Source organism: Lepidochelys olivacea (genome assembly GCF_965140295.1).
Source record: "Lepidochelys olivacea isolate rLepOli2 genome assembly, chromosome: 21".
In the NCBI taxonomy this organism is placed as follows: domain Eukaryota; kingdom Metazoa; phylum Chordata; order Testudines; family Cheloniidae; genus Lepidochelys; species Lepidochelys olivacea.
In genome coordinates, this window is record NC_140431.1 from 1,659,776 (window position 1) to 1,679,414 (window position 19,639).

General features: G+C 49.1%; 1 protein-coding gene across 1 annotated transcript in view; it reads left to right on the forward strand.

Moving 5' to 3' along the window:
• The first annotated feature begins 7,968 nt into the window (after window positions 1-7,968).
• The window catches only part of SLC16A1 (solute carrier family 16 member 1), a 72,059-nt gene continuing 60,388 nt past the window's right edge, over window positions 7,969-19,639 (forward strand). The window contains exon 1 of the mRNA XM_084611415.1: window positions 7,969-7,990. The gene's annotated coding sequence lies outside the window, so the exon portion shown is untranslated. The remainder of the gene's footprint in view (window positions 7,991-19,639) is intronic.

Sequence of the window (19,639 nt, forward strand, 5' to 3'; positions counted from 1 at the left end):
TTACTTTATGGATGGTCCACTACACTGTTTTACAGATGGTCAGTTGCATTTCCTGTCTCTGAAGTGGATTGGGGCTGTGCCTTTAAGGACTGTGGTTCCCAGACTGGGAGTCTGGGGGGTGGGCTGTGAAGCTCTTGCTTTTATGCACAGTCAGTTGGAACCAGACTCAGAATAATGCAGATCTCTTGCAAGCATTTTAAGCATAGTGATCACTCATCACCACCTCATACAGTAGCACCATGGCATCACAATACTCATGCTCTGTGTATGTTCTTCCTCTGGCTGCGCAAGCGGGTGTAATCAGTAATTGTAGGGGGCACAGTGCCCATCTATAAAAAGGGAAATAAGGCCAACCCAGGAAATTACAGACCAGTCACCTTAACTTCAGTAGCTGGAAACATAATGGAGCAAATAATTAAGCAATCAGTTTGCAAACATATAGAAGATAATGAGGTGATAAATAGCAGTCAGCATGGATTTGTCAAGAACAAATCATGTCAAAGCAACCTGATAGCATTCTTTGACAGGGTAACAAGCCTTGTGAATATGGGGGAAGCTGTAGATGTGGAATATCTTGACTTTAGTAAGGCTTTGGATATTGTCTCGCATGATCTTCTCATAAACTAACTAGGGAAATACAACCTAGATGGAGCTACTATAAGTGCATAACTGGTTGGAAAACAGTTCCCAGAGAGTTTCCACTGAATGCATCCGATGAAGTGAGCTGTAGCTCACGAAAGCTTATGCTCAGATAAATTGGTTAGTCTCTAAGGTGCCACAAGTACTCCTGTTCTTGTTCCCAGAGAGTAATTATCAGTGGTTCACAGTCATGCTGGAAGGACACAATGAGTGGGGTCCCTCAGGGATCAGTTCTGGGTCTGGTTCTGTTCAATATCTTCATCAATGATTTAGATAATGGCATAGAGAGTACACTTATAAAGTTTGCGGACAATATCAAGATGGGAGGGGTTGCAAGTGCTTTGGAAGATAGCATTAAAATTCAAAATGATCTGGACAAACTGGAGAAATGGTCTGAAGTATATTGGATGAAACTCAATCAGGACAAATGTAAAGTACTTCACTTACGGAGGAACAATCAGTTGCACACATACAAAATGGAAAATGACTGCCTAGGACGGGATCTGGGAGTCATAGTGGATCACAAGCTAAATATGGGTCAACAGTGTAATGCTGTTGCAAAAAAAAAGCAAACATCCTTCTGGGATGTATTAACAGGAGCGTTGTAAGCAAGATAGGAGAAGTAATTCTTCTGCTCTATTCCACACTGATTAGGTCTCAACTGGTTGCCAGTTTTGGATGGGCATATTCCTGGAGGTTTCTTCAGATGACATAATCTTTAATTAAAGATTAATCTTTTCATTCCCCTGGAGATGCCAGGACAATCCTGGAAGGCTGGTAACCCTACCAGTTGGCTGCAGCCCAGCCCTGCAGGGAGAAACTAGAGCTTCTAGGGGTAACCCACACTGAATCCGGCAGTTGGATCTCAATACAGTTTCCTGTAGTTTTACAGGTTGTTGGGCCTTATAGGTCTGCAGCCATTATATGTTGAGATGCCTGTATAGTTCTCAGTCCCAAGAAGGAAAATAAGTATTTGTTTATACAGCAATGGGCTATAGTTAAGGGGATAGGGAAGTCTGCTGCTTGCCTACAAGGCTGGTGCCTTCCTCTTGTTATTCTAGGAAGCAAGTTTAGAATTAAATAAGCAGGGCAGTTGTGTTTGTATGTGTATAATTGAGATACAATGCAAACAATTCATCCGAGTGCAGAGAAGGGTCAGTTAATCTCTCAGGGGAATATGTCTGTCGGGTATTCAGAGATAAACACCATCCTCCTGTAGCAGAGGCCCTCACTTTCACCTCTCTTTAGGTTGAGGGTACATCATGAAGTCTGTGCTAATCCATCTGTGTCCTGAGCTGACTCCTAAGAATGGAATGGATTATGTTATCACTGCTCCTGGGATATGTCTATCCTGCTGTGGCCTTATTAGCCTGATGGTGGTATTGGTGGTAAAGACAAGAGTGCCATCTAGTGGCACAATTGGAAAGCTACATCTTGCATAGAGCAGTGCAATTAGAAATCATTAGTACATTCCCTGATCTGAACCTTGCTCCCCTTGAGTACGGTGCAAGATCAGCCCCAGGGTGAATTTAGTGCTGGTGAAATTGGTAGCCCACGAGACTGAATCCTCTGTTTATCCAGAGAACAGCTATAGATGGACAGTGGCAGTGCAAGACTCCCACATTCACCTTCCTTTGCCAGTGCCTCTCCCTGCCCAGCCCTCCAGACACTCATTCCATCTTTGTGCCTCATTCATTCACAGGCATTTCAGCAGGGGGCTTACCAACAAATCAGCACCAAATTAGATGGTGGCATTTGTGGATGCTTGGCCACTAGGAATGGTACTGAGCGGCCCATGGTGCTGCTGCTTGGTCACTACAGACTTAGGCTGGATTTGAGGTGCTGTATTCCATGATCAGTTTGGCAAACTCTCCCATCCCCTATAAGGGATGCTCTTTAATCTGGCACCTTTTGTAACACTTGCTGAGTTCTCCCCTGGCTCTGAGCAGTTGCTGCTGCCAGCTCGTTTTCATACAAAGTGGCAGTACAGTCTATTTTACTCATTGCACACACACAGAGTCACTGTCCTTAGCAGTTACACATTTTATCAGGCAGCCTGAGAAATAAGTGCTTGTGGCAGGTTCTAGTGTGAAGAAAAATCAGACCAAATAACAGTTCCATTACGATATTATTTCCTAAATGGACTCATTTCTGCCCACGTATGCCGGATACATGTGTTGTGTTATTGTTTTTTTTCCCCCTCACATCTTAATTGGAGTGCAAGCTGACTACATTTATACTGTTTATGTTAAAACAAGAACAAATCTGCTTGATAACAAACCCACACAAATGGAGATGTTTCTTTTCCCAAATCTGTCTTCTGCCCCTCATTTGAATGATTTTTAATCTAGTTATTTACAGTCTAGGAGCAGGTTTCCAAAGGGGCTCAGTACACTGGTACAGAGTACATATGAAAAACTGGCCCCAGCTTTGCTGAGCATTTGAAGATCTAGCCCTGGACTCTTGCAAAATTGGACTCCACAGACCTGATTCTCCACTGCCTTGTATTTTGTGTGGTCACTCACACCTGTATAAAGTGAGTGTAAAATGCTACCCAGTCAAAATAGCTGTGTTTGAAAACAACTTTGAACAGCTGTAAATGAGTCCTCAAAGGGCCAAGGCAAAGGAGAATGACACCATTGACTTCAATGGGAGGAGGGTCAAGGCCTCAGTTTGTAAAATCAGGAAGTGGCTACAATCTGCAAAGAGCTATTTAATAAACTGATGATAAAACCAGGGACTTTTTTGAATGCATCCGATGAAGTGAGCTGTAGCTCACGAAAGCTTATGATCAAATAAATTGGTTAGTCTCTAAGGTGCCACAAGTACTCCTTTTCTTTTTGCGAATACAGACTAACACGGCTGTTACTCTGAAACCTGTTTTGAAGAACTGTTTTTCTTGAGAAGAATACTATTCTTGGGAGAAATTTCCCAACCCAGAGAATGAATTCCAGCTCCTGACCTCTTCTAGGACTAGAATATGGAACTCTTCCCCTAGGGCCAGTACTGGGTGGGTATTTTGCTTGATCATTGTTCCCTGAGTTCTCTTCTCTAAGTCACACAACACAATGAATGCACCCAGCCAATCAGAGCCATTGAATTTGAAGAATGGGGCCCGCCTGTTATATCATATCTCCAAATTATCTCTTGGATCCATGTCCACATCTGACACAGTGATTAGCCAATTCACCATGAGCAAGTCTCCTGAACTGCAGTCCAGTCTAGGGCTAATTCCTAGCCCTTAGAATGGCAACCAGGCAGTCCTTTGTCTGCATTCATGCCGTTCATTTTTCGTTGGTGGTTTTCCCTTTAATTTCATTGGTTTCTCCCTCCATTTCATATGGGAATAGTTATGAGAAAAATATCAATAATGGGTCGCACTAATGACAGCATCCTTCCCGAGGAAGCCGGGGGTATGTAGGCTGCTGTCTGCCATCAGTCTCCTTAATTAGCTTTGCTCTACAACCCTGGCACTTTCCAGCCATCTTGGAGGAGAATAATGGGAGCTGTCATGGAGCTTTGTCCATGAAGTACCTTACATCCAGTTTACTTTAAAAGAGTCATGATTCCTTACAGTTAGGGTGATATGTATTTGCTCCATAGAACCTCACCTACTCCTTGGAACTAAGAGGCTGGACCCTGGCATTCCACACATGTTCAGTCTTGGCAGGAAGCTCTTCTGAAAACCTGGCTAGGCCCCAATGGTGGGTGCTGGGAACTTCTGACTGGCCCATGCCTGGGAGTGTATGACCTAGCAGCAATTGAACCCACAGCTCACAAGTCCTAGTTCAGGGCCTTACCCACAGGAGCAGCCTTGGCTGGCCCTGCTTTGGCTGTTGCTATTGCTTAGGCTTTGGAGGCAGCCACAGTCCAAGAGGATGCAGAAAGCTCAGGTTCAGGGATTGTAATGAATGTGCTGCAGGCAGAGGGTGCCTCTCACATTGTTCGGGGCACCCTTTGTCATGTGCCCTAGCTAGGGAGGAGCCCATCCTGGCAGGCAATAAAAAACATTAAAAGATATAAGTAGAAATAGCTGCACCATCATTCTTACAAGGGCTGGGAGTGTCTCTTGGAGGTTGGTCTCGGTTGCTGTAGCATCGCAGAAGGCAGAGATGGAAAAGTGCTAATCACCTCTCCCCTCTGCCTGGAACTCAGTGCAGGAGTATCCCCTGAAGTGTATTTTCTAAGGCTTTCTCCAGGATAGTGTTAAGGCCAAAATCTTCAAAAGTGGCTTCTGGGTTTTGGGTGCCTCCATTTTTGGAAAGTGCAGAACACCCACAGCCCCAAACCCATGCCTAGTGCTCAGCACCTCTGAAAATCAGGCCCCAAACATATCCCCAAATCAGCGGTCACTTCTGAAAGTGTGGTTATGTGTCTAGCAATTAGGGGGTGTGGGGGGGGGGGCTGGGGAGGTTCCATGCCCATGCCTGAACCGCCACCTGATGGTCATTTGGAAACGACAAGCTGGTGAGCTCAGGTGTGTTTTACAGTCGGGGCCTGATTCTCAGGATGCTGAGTACCCACGGTTCCAGTTGAAGTCAATACATCTGTGCTCAGCACCTCTGAAAATCACGCCACCTGTCAGTTGCTCTCAGAGACTGGCATATTCACAGCAATCTCTGAACATGAACAGGGTCCGTAGCTGGAAGGGAGTTGATTCTGCTAGTTCCTCTCTGGTGCAATGGACAGGTGGCTGTTGTAAACAAGCAGGCCTGTGTTGTCAGTGTCCCTGGAACTGCCAAGGAGAAGAACTGTGTTTACAGAGCCTCTGGGCTCTGCACACAGAACTTTGGACAGGCAGCAACCTTGTGATTCACTGTTCGAAGGAAGCAGGGTATTGTCAACCACAGCCCATGTTCAGCAGAAAGGTGGTGGGGTAGTGCTGGTAAAAGCTCCCTTCCTCCTTCCAAATGCTGTCTCCAGGGATTAGGAATACAAGAAAAACAAGCCCTGTCCTAATGCCTCTGCCAGTCTGGACCCTGCTGCTGACAGAACACCCACAGTGACTCTTTGCTCAGCCTGGTTTTGCCCCGTTCTTGCAGCCCACAGGGTGCATGATGGACAAACAGCACCTGCTCTGGGTGCCCCTGACGAAGGGCTGTGCAATGTCCAGACCCATAGGATGCAGTCCCCGTTACACTGCTCTGCTGAGTCTCACCCACCTGAGATGGAAATGCAAAGATATTTCATTTTGGGGGTTCTTCTGGCTCCCTGAATTTCTGTGATTTTCACACCCCTGCCCTTACTTCCCTTGGTAGCTGAGCACGGCGTGTCGAGGTGCAGATCACATCAGCACCTCTCCAGGCTGAACATGCTTCTCCCACAGCACTCCCTGCTCCTCCAGCCTGTGCAGCGAGGATCTCCCCCCAGCTCTGGGCACTCTGTCTCCACAGCACTCCTAGCTTGCCTGGGATGCAAGAGGCACACTAGAGTTCAGGACTGTGGTTCCCACCAGCCAATGCACACACCTCTGCATTCACCGGCCAGTGATGCTTTGTCATAATCCCCTGGCTAGCACCTTCTACTGGAGCTCACTTGGACTGTGCCAGTCTGGGTGAGGGTTTACACTTGATAAACTCTGACTCTTCCTCCAGCCGCAGGAGCCATTCAGATTTCTGCTTCTCAGAGCAACATGAAACACAACACTGGCCATTCCCCGCGTGTAGGTTATGGGTCGGAAGACCATGATCTGAATGGAAGCAACCCTGAACATTCAGAGAAAAGTCACTGCAGAGGGTGGTTGAGTTCATTGCTCCTGGCAGGTATCCTAGATCTATGCAAACCTGCAGATCATATTGCAAAGGCAGGAGCTGCTCAGGGAGGGGCAAAGTCTTCTCTGTACCAACTAAGGAGTTGCTGAAACTACTTGGCTAATCATTCCAGGTTTCTCAGGCTGTTGGAGTCTCACAGAAAGAGCCAAGTGGGGAGGAACCAAAGCACAAGGAATGCAGGTCTCTTTAACAACCCTTCCCTCCAGGATTTGCATTCACAAGAGCATTGCCGTGGCAGCAGGAATCTACATCTTAATGGAAACCCATTCCACATGTTCAGCTGGTCCGGACCTGCAGGATGAGAAATGGGACTGCTCTGTTACACCAGCAGCTTTAGTCTCAGCTAAGCCAGTTGTCATCAGAGGCCCTGTCTCTACACAGGAGTTTTTCAAACAGAACAAGCCTGATTCTCCTCTCACTTGCAGTGGTGTAAATCAGGAGTAGCTCCATTGATGTCAGTGTAGTCACAGCGGCATGAAACCTCCATGGGAATTTTGCAACTCTGGCTTCGCTTTTTATGGCAGGCACATTGGTGCGTAGGATGCAGGGTTGGGGAAAACCAGCAGCATGGCTGGCTGAGGATGTGCTTCCCAAGCCCCTTGCTCCAGATCTAGTCCAGTGCTGAACTTCAGGAATATCTAACAGCCCATGCTCAATGTATAGGAATGAGGGGCAGAGCATGGAAAAGCCAATCTAGCCGGGAGTGTGTCTTCATGAGAAGAGGTGCAAACTGAGCCCTGGTCTATACTGCAGATTTAAACTGATGCAAGGCAGCGTCTGTCACCCTAACTCTGTAAACGTCTACACTAAAATGTTGCTCCCACTGACATAACTTGCCGTGTAGGCCAACTTATTACTTCCACCGCTGTGAGAGGTGTGGCGCTTAGGTTGGCGTAGTTAGGGTGATGCAGCGACTTGCTGCCTTTTGGAAGCCGTCCCACAGTGCCCCACACTGGCAGTTCAATTGGTGCCTGGTGAGGACACGCTCCGCCAACACAAGGAGTGTGGTGTGGACGTGCAACCGCGATTTAATGACTGCGGTGGCTGGACGTTGACAGAACTTAGGTTGACATAATTGTGTAGTGTTGACATCCCCTAAGATAACCGTAACCTCACCCGAGAAGGACCCAGCCTAGAAAGCTCTGTGACTGCGCAGTGTTAAGGGACAGAGCTGCACCTTGGGCAGCAGCTGCTGGCTTTGCTGGAGGCTCCCTGTGTAACCTTGAGCCAGGCACCCGCTCGTCTATTCGTTATTCTCAAAGGGAGCTGAGTACGTGTGGAGATCCAGCCCTTTCGTGAAGGTGTCTGTGTTAGAGCCGCGCTCTAGAGCCAGCTCTGAAGCGCCCCGCCTCAGTTTCCCCCATCTGTAATGTGGGGATAATGCTCCTTCCTGACCTAGGAGGGCCATTGAGAGGATGAATACCATGACACTGTGAGTGCCTGCGGTGTGGGACCATGGGAGTAACCAGACAGAAACCAAGGGTCTGATTCTCTGCTCGTGCTGACACTTGTGCAGCTCCGTTGGCTTCAGTGGCGTGACTCCTGATGCACAATGATGTGAACGAGGCTGTGTTTCAGAGGTATGTATCTCCTGGGAGGGGACCTGGTTTTTACATCCAAAGGCGGCATATGCGCTGCCCTTGGAGATGTTGGTTAGCGCCCTGCTGGGCCAGGTGCTCAGCTGGTGTGATCGGTGTAGCTCCAAGGAAGTTGACAGAGCTACACCAGTTCACATCAGGTGAGGATCTGGCCTGATAACTGCGAAACCACTGCTCTAGGGCAGTGTTGTGAAGAGTTGGCCCTTTTAAATAGTTGATCAGAAGTCCAGCTGACCCCTTTGTGCCCCCCCATGACTGTTCCCTGCCCCTGTGTCACTGTGGCCCAGGGTTCTTGTTTTTTCACTCCTGATCCCCTCAAGTGTTTATGCTGTTGCCGGTATTGACCTGTGCACATATCTACTGGCATCTCCCTTGTGCAGGGCACTCTTGTCACAGTCTGTCTGCGGTTGCACCTCCGCCCTCAGCTGTTCTATGGGGCCCTACATGAACGTGCATCTTGCTGCCTGCCTCGGCCAGTTGGAATGACAGACAAGGCTGCACTAAAGCCCCCGGCAGCCCATCTCTGCCTTTGCTCTGGGCCTGGCTTGGTCCCACTGAGACGCACTGGGTGTCCTGCTTCCCCTGTCTCTGCCCCAGCCGTACCTTCCTGGCTTCCCTCTGCTCTGGCTCCAGCCTGCTGTGGTGGGGGATGGATGGAAAAGGGACCAGGAGGCATCCGTTGCTGGATTTGGGGGGTTGTTTGTGTCCCTCGTCACATTTTTTAAAAGTGGGAGCTGCCATCTGTGTGACTTTCCACACTCAGAACCCTTGAAGTCCCTGTTCGTGTGAGATCCTGTCGACCTCCATTCTCCCTTTGATCCAGGCTGCTATCAGACACGCTGGTGTCAGATTGGTGGTGGGCACGCTTCCTTTGTGATAAGTGGGGAACTGTCAAGGTTATGAGGTGAGCCCACATGGGGGACCCAACACCCAGGGTGCCTTGGAAAGAGAACCTTCCAACTGACCTGAACATGGCTCGTTTTCCTGCCTCCACTCAGGATGTGCGCTTTGGATGAGGACTGTGCATTCTAGCTACACACAAGAATGAGCTCTGAGTGACCAGCCATCACCTCAGGAGGTACGCACCTCCCACACTCATGCTTGGGAAGGGGCAGACTCCTGAGGGTCACCGAAATCTCCGTCCTAACTGATAAGCGAGCTGTGTTAGAAGAGCTGGGCAGGTGATGGAAAGAAGGGCTTGTGGAATGTTTTAATAGGGACACTCATCAAATTAATTATTTAGGTCAAGATTTCCAGGAGCAGCTACTGGCTCCAGGCATCTTACGGGGTTTTTCAGTGGTGGGTACTCAGCACTTGCTTGAAATTTGATCCCTTTCAGATGTCTCAAGCTGGACACAAAAACTGAGACTTCCAATCCACTGGTCACTTTAGGAAATCTTTACCTTGATGCTTTTTATTCAGCCAGCTCTAGTGAGGGCTGCTGGTTTACTGAGGCTCTCGGCAGATGAGATGCTTGCTGGGTTTAGTGGGTGGTGGTGGTTGGTGATGTACAGGAGGTCAGACTAGAGGATCTGCTCGTCTCTCCTGCCCTTAAACTCTGTGACTCTCTGTGGACTCCCCACAGCACTGTCCTGGAGTATTGTTGGACATAGTCTCACATCGATAGCTAATGCATGAAGCCAGTCACACCTGGGGAAGTGATGAAGTGAGCTGTAGCTCACGAAAGCTTATGCTCAAATAAATTGGTTAGTCTCTAAGGTGCCACAAGTCCTCCTTTTCTTTTTGCGAATACAAACTAACACGGCTGTTACTCTGAAACCTACTAGGAACTAAGTGATACGTTGCATGTAAGAACACTGGCCGTGGACACATTCCAGTTAACAGCGGCCATGCAGTCACCTGGCTGTGCCCAAGGAGGCTAAGGTAGGCTCCTGTAGGAAATATGTGAGTTCGAATTTCTTTGCTTATGGGGATTTATACTCTTAGCCTTCTGGAGCCAAATCAAGTACAGAAAATGAAGTATTTGTTGTACTTGACACTTCTCCATTCCTCTGAGCACCACTAGGTGACGGTAGCATGCTAAAGTTGATGGGGTGCGTGAGGCCATGCAGACAGCAGCTGCCTCATACTGGCCTAGTTTATTGCTATGCCCATTATGATGAAAGTTAGAGAAAGCACTTTCCATCATCCACAGAGCCTGCAAACAGCCCTTTGACACAAAATAACAAAGTTCAGTGAAAAGAACCTACGTGTCTGAGAAGTGGCAACTGCCCGGCAGGGGAGCTAGTTAACTCTTTTAATTAAAAACAGCACCAAAATATGAAATTTGTATTATCTCCACGTCTGATCCTGGGACTTTTAAGAATGAAATTTGGTTTAAAGGTCACAGAATAAAAACATCCCAGTGCCTGAAATGTCTGGTCTCAGTAACATATGCAGCAGTGGTGTGTGTAAAAAGAAAAGGAGTACTTGTGGCACCTTAGAGACTAACCAATTTATTTGAGCATAAGCTTTCGTGAGCTACAGCTCACTTCATCCGATGTGTGTGTGTCTCTACACATGCGTGTGGGTTTCTTTACAGTACAGAAGCTTGTGACTAATTTGAAGCACACTTTTTTCAGCTGGATGCAAACCTGAGGCCCTGACATTTGTGGGCAAGAAAGTTTCCCTGGCATTTGCTGCAACAGTTGGAGTGTTGTGTTCCGGACAGATGCGGATATTAGTGAGATTGAGGGAGGCAGAATTGTAGTTTAGAATAGATATTTGGCATTCTTGTTCACTTCTTGTGCTAAATGGTTGTGTACCCTGTATGCTGTTAATCAGCTTCCAGCTCAGTAGGGTCTGCATTTCAGTGGTGGGCCATTGATTCCTGTGCATAGTTTGTATGTTGATTTGGATCCTTTGGGATGAACGTGTATATTATTAGCAGTAATTACCTGTAATGAACGAGAGGTTATGAAGGAATCAACCTGCCTTGCTCGTTTTCCTGCTATGTCCCAAGTCCATTCCTCGACCCTTCCTGATTTTAGCTTAGCTTCTTGTACACAAGCCACCCACATGCTGAGATCAATACGCTTTACAATATCTGCATTGATTTAATCTCTCAAATGTTGCCCATATTCTCAGGATTCAGCTGATCGCCATATTTGGGGTCGGGAAGGAATTTTCCTCCAGGGCAGATTGAAAGAGGTCCTGGGGGTTTTTCACCTTCCTCTGTAGCATGGGGCACGGTCACTTGCTGGAGGATTCTCTGCACCTTGAAGTCTTTAAACCATGATTTGAGGACTTCAGTAGCTCAGACATAGGTGAGAGGTTTATCGCAGGAGTGGGTGGGTGAGATTCTGTGGCCTGCGTTGTGCAGGAGGTCAGACTAGATGATCATAATGGTCCCTTCGGACCTTGGTATCTATGAATCTGTGTTTGCTCATTGTCATTCACTGTGTCTTAAATTAAACATGACAGTCTCAAATCCTCTAGCCTCTACCATTTTCTCTGGCTAATGACCTAGCCACTGGAATCCCTTTCTGTGACTAGCACCGCCCAGCCCTCAGCAGTGACTAACCACTGCTCCAAGGCACAGTGTTCCCAATGGAGTTCCGGGGCTGCTTTTCCCAGAGGATCATTGCAACATGCAAGTGTCAGTTGGAGCTTTGGAGCCCAGCTTAGGGTTTGCAGAGGTATGGTCTCCCACTCCAGGAATGAAGTATGTTCACTTCCTCGAGTGCTTGGCATTCACTGACCACCGTCAGCTAGAGTCAATGGAGTTGTACCAAGGAAGAATATGGTCCAGCATTTTTCCAAAAGGCACCGGTGCCGGCAACAACATACTGAAGAAAGGCATCTAAAAGCAGAGCATCTCCCCCAGCAAAAAGGCTTAGCAATAAACCGCATTGGTCCTGGACATGGGGGACAAAGTGCCTGTCACAGGGCGCTGCTTCAGCTACGCCGCCTCGCCTGTTTTCATGGCCCCAGTCACAGACGCGCATGGGGCTTGTCTACACTCAAAACGCTGGCTGTCGTGCTTCAGTGCAGACGCCACCTACACAGCCGGGAGGGGCTCTCCCATCGCGTGGGTAACCCACCTCCCCGAGGGACAGTAGCTAGGTCGATGGAAGAGCTCTTCTGACGAGCTAGCGCTGTCTGTGTGGGGATTTAGGTCAGCTTAACAGTACCACGCAGGGGGTGGATTATCACTCCCCTGACTGATGTAGTTGAACAAATCTAATTATCGAGTGTAGACCAGGCCACAGTCTGTTACTTTTCTACCCCATGTACCTTTAATCCTCTGTTTGCACACAGGGTGGGACTTGGCACACATATACAGTGGGAGGGGTCTTCTGCACAGGTTCGTTCCTCCACCCACCTCACCCTCTGAGCCTCCCGTTCCTCCCAGCTCTATATCCCCCCAGTTACTGAGCCAATGGTCCATCAGCCCAGCAGTATCAGGAATTCCCCTCTAGGAACAGGTTAAGCCTGCAGCCTTCTTCGTGTTGCAGAACCTTCAACAGCCAGCACCCTCACAGTGCCCACGATCCCACATGCAAACCTCCGCTCTCCGGGCACAGACACAGGTGAGGCTGTGAGGACGCCAGACGTACACCCCTTCCCTTCCCCCCAAGCCTGCTCCGAGAGGGTATGGTGCCCACTGGAGGAGGATATTTTTTCCCTCTTAAACAAACAGGCAGCTCTGAATTAGTGGTCTAGTTATTTTTAATGGTAGGGACGGCCCTCTTCAGAGACTATGAAATTAAGCATTAACGATCTGCCTAAATTAGATTTTATGAGCAATAAATTAGGAACAATTTAATATTTATCCCAGTGCTGAGGCCAAATACAGTGATAAATTTAACAGTAAAACGTGGCCATTATTTTGTAATCTTTAAACGATATTTAAATTCAGTGGCACTTCAGGAAATTACAGTCTTTAAAAATTAAAAAAACCCTTTCATTAAAATTTGCATTTTCAGCTCCAAATCAGGCAAAGCAACTTTTAAAAAATTTATTTTACGGTACTTTTTAGACTTCCGTACATGGTTAGGACCCATGGTTCTGTGTTTTTGAGAGGCGTTCACCCTCTGACACATGGGTTTGTGTTTTTGACCTACCAGGTTGTTGCCATGTGCATTCTTCCTCGTTATCAAAGATGATTTTGGACTTCAGAAATGGCCCTTCCCAACCCCTTCCTCCCCAAATCTGCTCTTTTGATTGGATCCTGCAGTGAAGTCAGAATGTTGGATTGGTGACAACACAATCATTTACATAGCAACAAACTGTGGTGTCATCACAGGATCATCATTCATCGCAGGATCTGGCACGGGAAGGAGCCTAGTTCAAGGGAGACATGCCCTGCCCGGGGCTTTGCTCGTTGGTAATCGTCTCTCTTTCCCCATTTGCCGCAGTCTGAAGGTCTCAGTGTAGGGATACAATGACTGCAAGCCCTCCACACGTCTCAGCTGTGCTGAGGCAGACCCTGCAGTTTAGGATTTGTTGGGGATGCTTTGAGATGTGTTTCAGACACTAGCCCCACTTCTGACAGGTTGTGGATGAGGGCGTGTGGGACTGGTTGTTTCAGGGAAAGGAGCATTTAATCTTAACTGCAAACAAAGGTGGGCTTTTTGGGGGGCTTTTTGTTAGCAAAAGGCATTAATCCTACTGGCCCTGATCCTGGTCCCAGGGAAGCCAAGGAGAGTTCTGTTGGCAGCCTCCGAGGCAGCAGGATCTGTGGTTTGAAGTCGCCTGAACCTGGAACTGGATCCAAAGGCTGCACCTTCCTAACTGACATAAAAGCTGGAGCAAAGTCCAGCAAAACAGAGCGTGGGGTTTGCAGGGTAGAAGGCAACAACAGAAGCTGTGTCCATTATCTGCTAAAGGACAGGGCAGCACACACAGTGCTGGCCTGATAGCCTCTGCTCCTCCCACCCCTCTCTGGGCCTCAGCCTGCCCTTCTGGAGAATGTGGGCGGCACTCCCACAGGGCTAAGCCTTAGCCAGGGAACAGCAGGTTTGCTCTCTAACCCTGTCCCTGCTGGTGCTGCTCAGAGCCAGACAAGCTTGCAAGGCTTGTTCAAAATGGGTGTAGTTCTCTGAGCGCAGCAGAGCTGGGCTTGCTTTGCTGGGAGGGGGATTCCCCTTCCCCGGCCAAAGGCAAGCCCCTTGACCTGACCTGGCAATTCACAGGCTGCAGTGCCCACGTGCCCACTTCATTGACATTTTCCTCCACTTGGAGCACTCAGACACTGGCAGCAGCTGCCTCCTGCTCCCAGTGACTCCCACATCCAGCCCCAACTGCAGCCATGGGAAGCGGGGCCTCTCCACTCTGCTTCTGACTGCTACCGGAGAATTCCAATACCAGATGGATCTTTGCACCCACAGGTCAGGGAGAATCTTTACAATTCCCAGGCAGGGCCAGGCCTCCGGGAGGCTGGATCACCTTTTGCACCTTTCTTGCCTCTCTCAGCTGAGGCTGGAGCTGAAATAGACGTGTGGAATATGGCAGGGAGCCTCCCCCAAATGCTGGAGTTGATAGTGCTGGAAAGACAGATCACTGGACCCAGTGGTTTCTATCATAGGGTCTTATAGTGCTGCCCATCACCATAGTATCTGGGCACCTTCCACATACAATCCATAGTAATAGCTATGTTCCTAATGAACTTCATAGCGTGCCTCACTCTTCTCCCTTCTCAGGGTAAAACCTCAGCTTGGGGCAGGTTGGGGTCAGTGGGCGAAAGAGGCATCTCTGGCATGGCCCTCAGTCTTCTGCAGTGCTGACCTCAGGCTGCAGATAAAATGCAGAGATAATAAATAACGACAGTGCAGCACCGTGCAGCTGGCAGCAAAGGAGCTGGAACTGGGCTGTAGCCTGGTCCATCATTTGCCCTGTCCTGTGGTGGCATCTGTGCTCTGGCATGGCCGGCATTGTTCTGATAGCCACAGGATGAACTAGCACAAAGTCTCCCTCCTACACTTCTTGGCCTTGGCGTTTCACGCTAGCGACGCTTACCTGGTTTAGATAAAATAAGAGCAACTTGGACATGGGCCTGGAATTCAAACCAAACCTCTCCTGGGTCATTTCCCCCTTGTTGTTTTCCATTTTGGTACTGTCTCTGCTCTCCCTGTTGGTGCAGGGAGTGGATGGGCCCCAAACCCCACCATGGAGCCAGCCTGGTTTTGCAAAGAGCATTTCTGGGTGTTTCCTCCAACCAAGCCCTGGAGCATTCTGTAGTTCATCCATCAGTGTGTCTGAACCAGACAGTGAGGCTGGCTTGGAACAGACTTCGGTCTCTTGGCAATCTAGAGTCCTCGATCCAGGACTGCGCTTCAGCATGTATTTAACTCAGTGGGACTTCATGCTTAAGTGCTATCCCGAATAGGGATCGACTTACGTGTGTGCTTAAAAGCTTTCCTGAATCATGGCTAGGTAAGGAATTAGTTTATCCAATCTTGCCATCTTCGCTTAGGCAAAAGTCCCAAAGAGGCAAAGGAGAATTTTGCAAAATTGGGTCCTTAGGAAGGATGAGAGATGAGACCCGAGGAGAGCTGGGGGCCAGTTAGTGACCTGAGGCAGCAAAGGAATAAGCGGGTGAGCTGTGATGAGCGATGAGAGCAATGAGGCACAGCCAGCTGGGACTGTGTGCAGGGGAGAGATTCCCTCTGCTGTATTTGCTCTGTGTAAGCTCAGTGTAGGAATCTCAACAGTCAATTCAGAGCTGTGGGAAGCAGAGCAAAGGCAGAAAATGGATTTCTCGCACAATAAGACCAAACTGTGGTTCTCTGGTGCCAGAAGTAAGGAGAGGTTTCCGTTATTACTAGCATTATCTCCAGTACAATAGCATCTGCGGGTCCCAGTGGAGAATGAGGCCATATCGTGCTAGGTGCTGTACACACAGGGAGCACGAGACAATCCCTGCCCTGGGGCACTCACAATCTAAAGAGACACGGCAAAGGGAAAGTGGTCACTCAGCAGATCAGTGGAAGAGCCAAGAACAGAACCCAGAGCGTCTGTGTCCAAGGCCAGTGGCTGAAAATACCGCTCTAAGAAGCCACTGAGCCAAGCTCCTACTCTGATCCTACACCCCACTGGAACAGATTTTTCAGCTCCGCCCCCCAGGGGCACTGCATGTGTTGGGCAGAAGGAAGTGCTGTATGTGGGAGCTGCCCCAAGGACTTCAGGGGCAGAGAGAACACTGCACTCAGTGTGTTCAAATGCGCTGGGGGTTTGGGTGTGACCATGAGTTTGGTGCTTGGTCTGGGAAGCTTGAAGAGTTGGTTTGATGCTTGGAGGCATGTTCCTAAAATGTTAGCATATGTCTGAGAAACGCTGCCGTGGCCCTTGTATCATGGCGCAGCTCCCCTCGCCATCTCTGTGTGCTCCTGCAGCACGGAGTGCTCCTTTGAGGGCCTGCCCTGGAATGAACCAAGCTGCCCAAGGCAAGGCCTTCCAGCAGGCTGGCGCACAGAGAGCAAGTGTGCGTGAGTATCCATGTGTGCGCGCTCAGGCCAAGACACCATCTTCCACAGGGCTTTGTCCACACCATCACTAATCATATCAAGGTGTTCTGCCAAGTTCCTTCCAGTGAACCTGGGACTTTATTCAAAATGACAGGGGATCTGATTTATTATACTAACGAGCCGGCGATCAATAAACATGACCTCAGGGAATCCCAGTCCCACAATTCCATTCTTGTTCAGTTCCTTGGGGGAGATGAAAGGTTTCCTACAACTTCCCAGTGCTACCCAGAATCTCCCCACTTGATCTGCCAAAGCCTTTTGCTGCTCTCGAGCTGGGCGTTTGATTGAACTGACAGGAGCGTCTTATTAATTGTACTAATGAGGGGCTCTGCAACACGGAGCAATGGGCAGAGCTGGAGAGAGCCCAGTGTGGCTAATACAACGTGCAAAGCTGAACGGAGCACCAGCTCACCCTGTTGCTATGCTACCAGCTAAGCTGCCTGTAGGACCAATATGTGAACCAGTCGGTGACTCTGGGAGAAAAACTGCTCCGTAGCTCACATAATTAATAGGACAGTGATGCTTTATTTTCTCAGCTGGAATATCGAATAGGGAAGCTGTGACTGCACATGTACCATAAGCCTCCGCGCTCTGACCCCAGTACAGCAAGAGGTTAGATGCTAGCAGCAGAGGCTGGGTGGGAGCTGCACTGCCATGCACCCACATGCCGGCTGGGTTACATTCACACCAGCGTCGGGCCAGGCCTAAGTGGTTCTGAGGTTTGGCTCGGAGAGACCAGTGACTAACTCAGCGCCAGGGATCTTGTGATCACAGGTTCTCTGGTGGCATTTTGGCACAGGTGGTGAGGGGAAGTGCATTGTTTCCAGACCCCAGGGGAGGGCTGGAGTTTGGTGTTCAGACCCTGCTGCTGTTAGGCTCAGCCAAACTGGTTTTCCCAGTTCCAGTCCAAAGCTGAGGTGAACTTCCCTAGGTAGCGTCATTGACAACGGATCCACTCCAGAGTCAGCGGCCTACAGCAGCTGTTGAGTGCAGAACTGGGCCTGGTTTCCCTTGTTAATTTTTCTCCAGTGCTGCAGAACAGAGAGGACACAGAGAACATCATACCTCCGCATCACTGCAAAGGGAAGGAGCAGTAACCGCAAGCGCTGGGTGACTTGCAAAAGGATCAGAATTCTGGTTCACATTGGATAAGCTTTCAGGCTGGCTTTCACACAATTTTACTGGCACTTCTGGTGCTGGCTGGAGAGTCCAGGGGGATGGCTTCCTTCAGGGCTTTCAGCCGCTGGGGCAGAATGTTTCTGGCCCTCAGGAGTGGCTTGATCAAAACTAGTTGAATCTTTCTAATGACTGGGCTCTAGCTCCACCAGCAGCCCTGGGCTGGATGCAGGTGTCGCTGCGGGAGGTTCTGGCCTGTGTTTTGCAGGAGGTCAGACTAGGTGATCAGAACAGTCCCTCCTGACTATTAATAATCTCTGACTATTGAGGGGTAGGATGAGATCTTTCTGGGGAGCAGATGAGCCCACGTCTGCCTGCTGTGGGGTTCTTGAAACTTCCTCTAAAAGCATCTGGTGCTGCTCCTGTCAAAGACAGGATACTGGGTGGGACGGACCCTAGTCTGAGCCAATCTGGCAATGCCTGTGTGCCAGAGCAGGTTCACTTTTGGCCTGTGTCTGTGTTGACTTTGATGGCATATTAGGCTCTGTCTACAGTACAAGCTGTGGTGCTGCCATGGCGTGCTGTAGTGTCGACGCTTGCTGCAACGACAGCGGGGGCTTTTCCGCTGCTGTGGTAAATCCACCCCCTCAAGAGGTGGTAGCAAGGTGACAGAAGAATTCTTCCATTGACCTAGGGGTGTCTGCACCAGGGCTTAAGTTGGCTTAACTACGTCTCTCAAGGGTCTTTCATGCCTAAGGCCATAGGCCAACCTATGTTTTAGATGTAGAGCAGGCCTTAGGCTTTGTCTACAGACAAGCTTGCACCAGTTTAGTTAAACAGGTGCAACACCCTGTGTGGACACGCTTATTCTGGTTTAAGAATGGCTTATTTTAGTATAGATTAAACCTGTTCCCAGTGGTTTTAAACTAACCCGGAATAAGCCTGGCTTAAAAAACCTAGTTAAATTAAACTGGGGCAGCTGTGCAGTTTGCCAGAGGGCCCTGAATCCTCTCTTTGGCCTTGTTTTCACTAGGAGGAAAAGTGTGTTCTTGCCTTGTGTTCGCTAACACGTGGTAACTAACAGGAGGAGAAATCCTAGTGAAGATACAGCAGTGTGTAGTTTTCACATGATCAAGGCAGTCCGTAGGCTCCCCATTGTCCTTTACTTTGACCTGTGAACTGGAGAGAGCAATGGAGGGTCACGCCCAGGGACGTTAACTCTGCATGCCGCTGCGTCAGCACCTCAAGTCTCACAGACAGACAGAAAGAGGAGAAGGCCTCTCCCTCACTGGCCCAGTTGCCAGGTCTGGAAGCACATGCCGTTGTATAATACCAGGGCAGTGAGCAATGTGGGGCTGGGAACATGGCCATACACACCTGTGGTGCTGTATAAATAAAACAGCTTTAAACTGGAAACTACTCCTATGTCCCAGTTTGGTGAGGCTGGTTTCCACCTTCCTGTGGACTTCTCCGATGGCCAGTATACACTGCAACAATGAGTGATCCAGAGGAGCTGGTTACAGTGGCCAGGAATTGTAGTGTAGATGGCATCTAGCTCCAGCTGGGGGGCTGGGTTAAAGCGCTGGACACACCAAGGCTCTGGCACCGTTACAGGCATCTCGGTTCCGTCTGTGCTGCACCTATTGGCCATGCTGTTCCCAGGCCAGTGGCAGCGGTACTGTAGACAGGAATAGGATCCAGCTGTGTCTCCACCACTGAACTTCACAGCCTTGCCCTGTCTAGGGATTTAACCAGGTAACAGACATGGCTAGGTTCCATCTACACTAACTGTTCGAAGGATTTGATGTGTGAATGGAAAAGAAGACAGGACCTTGCCTCTTCAGAGCAAAGAAGCAGCTCAGTTCCCGTGGAACCACTTTATATGTTGTTAAACCATCTCATCTGATTTCAAGAAATGAATTACAAACAGGAAAAAATGAGAAGGGCAAATTACATGGCTTTATGTGCCCTCCCTCCCCCCCGAAGAATGGAGAAGGGGGTTGGAAGCTGGGGTTATCACCACCCAGTGCTTTTTCACAAGCAGCTC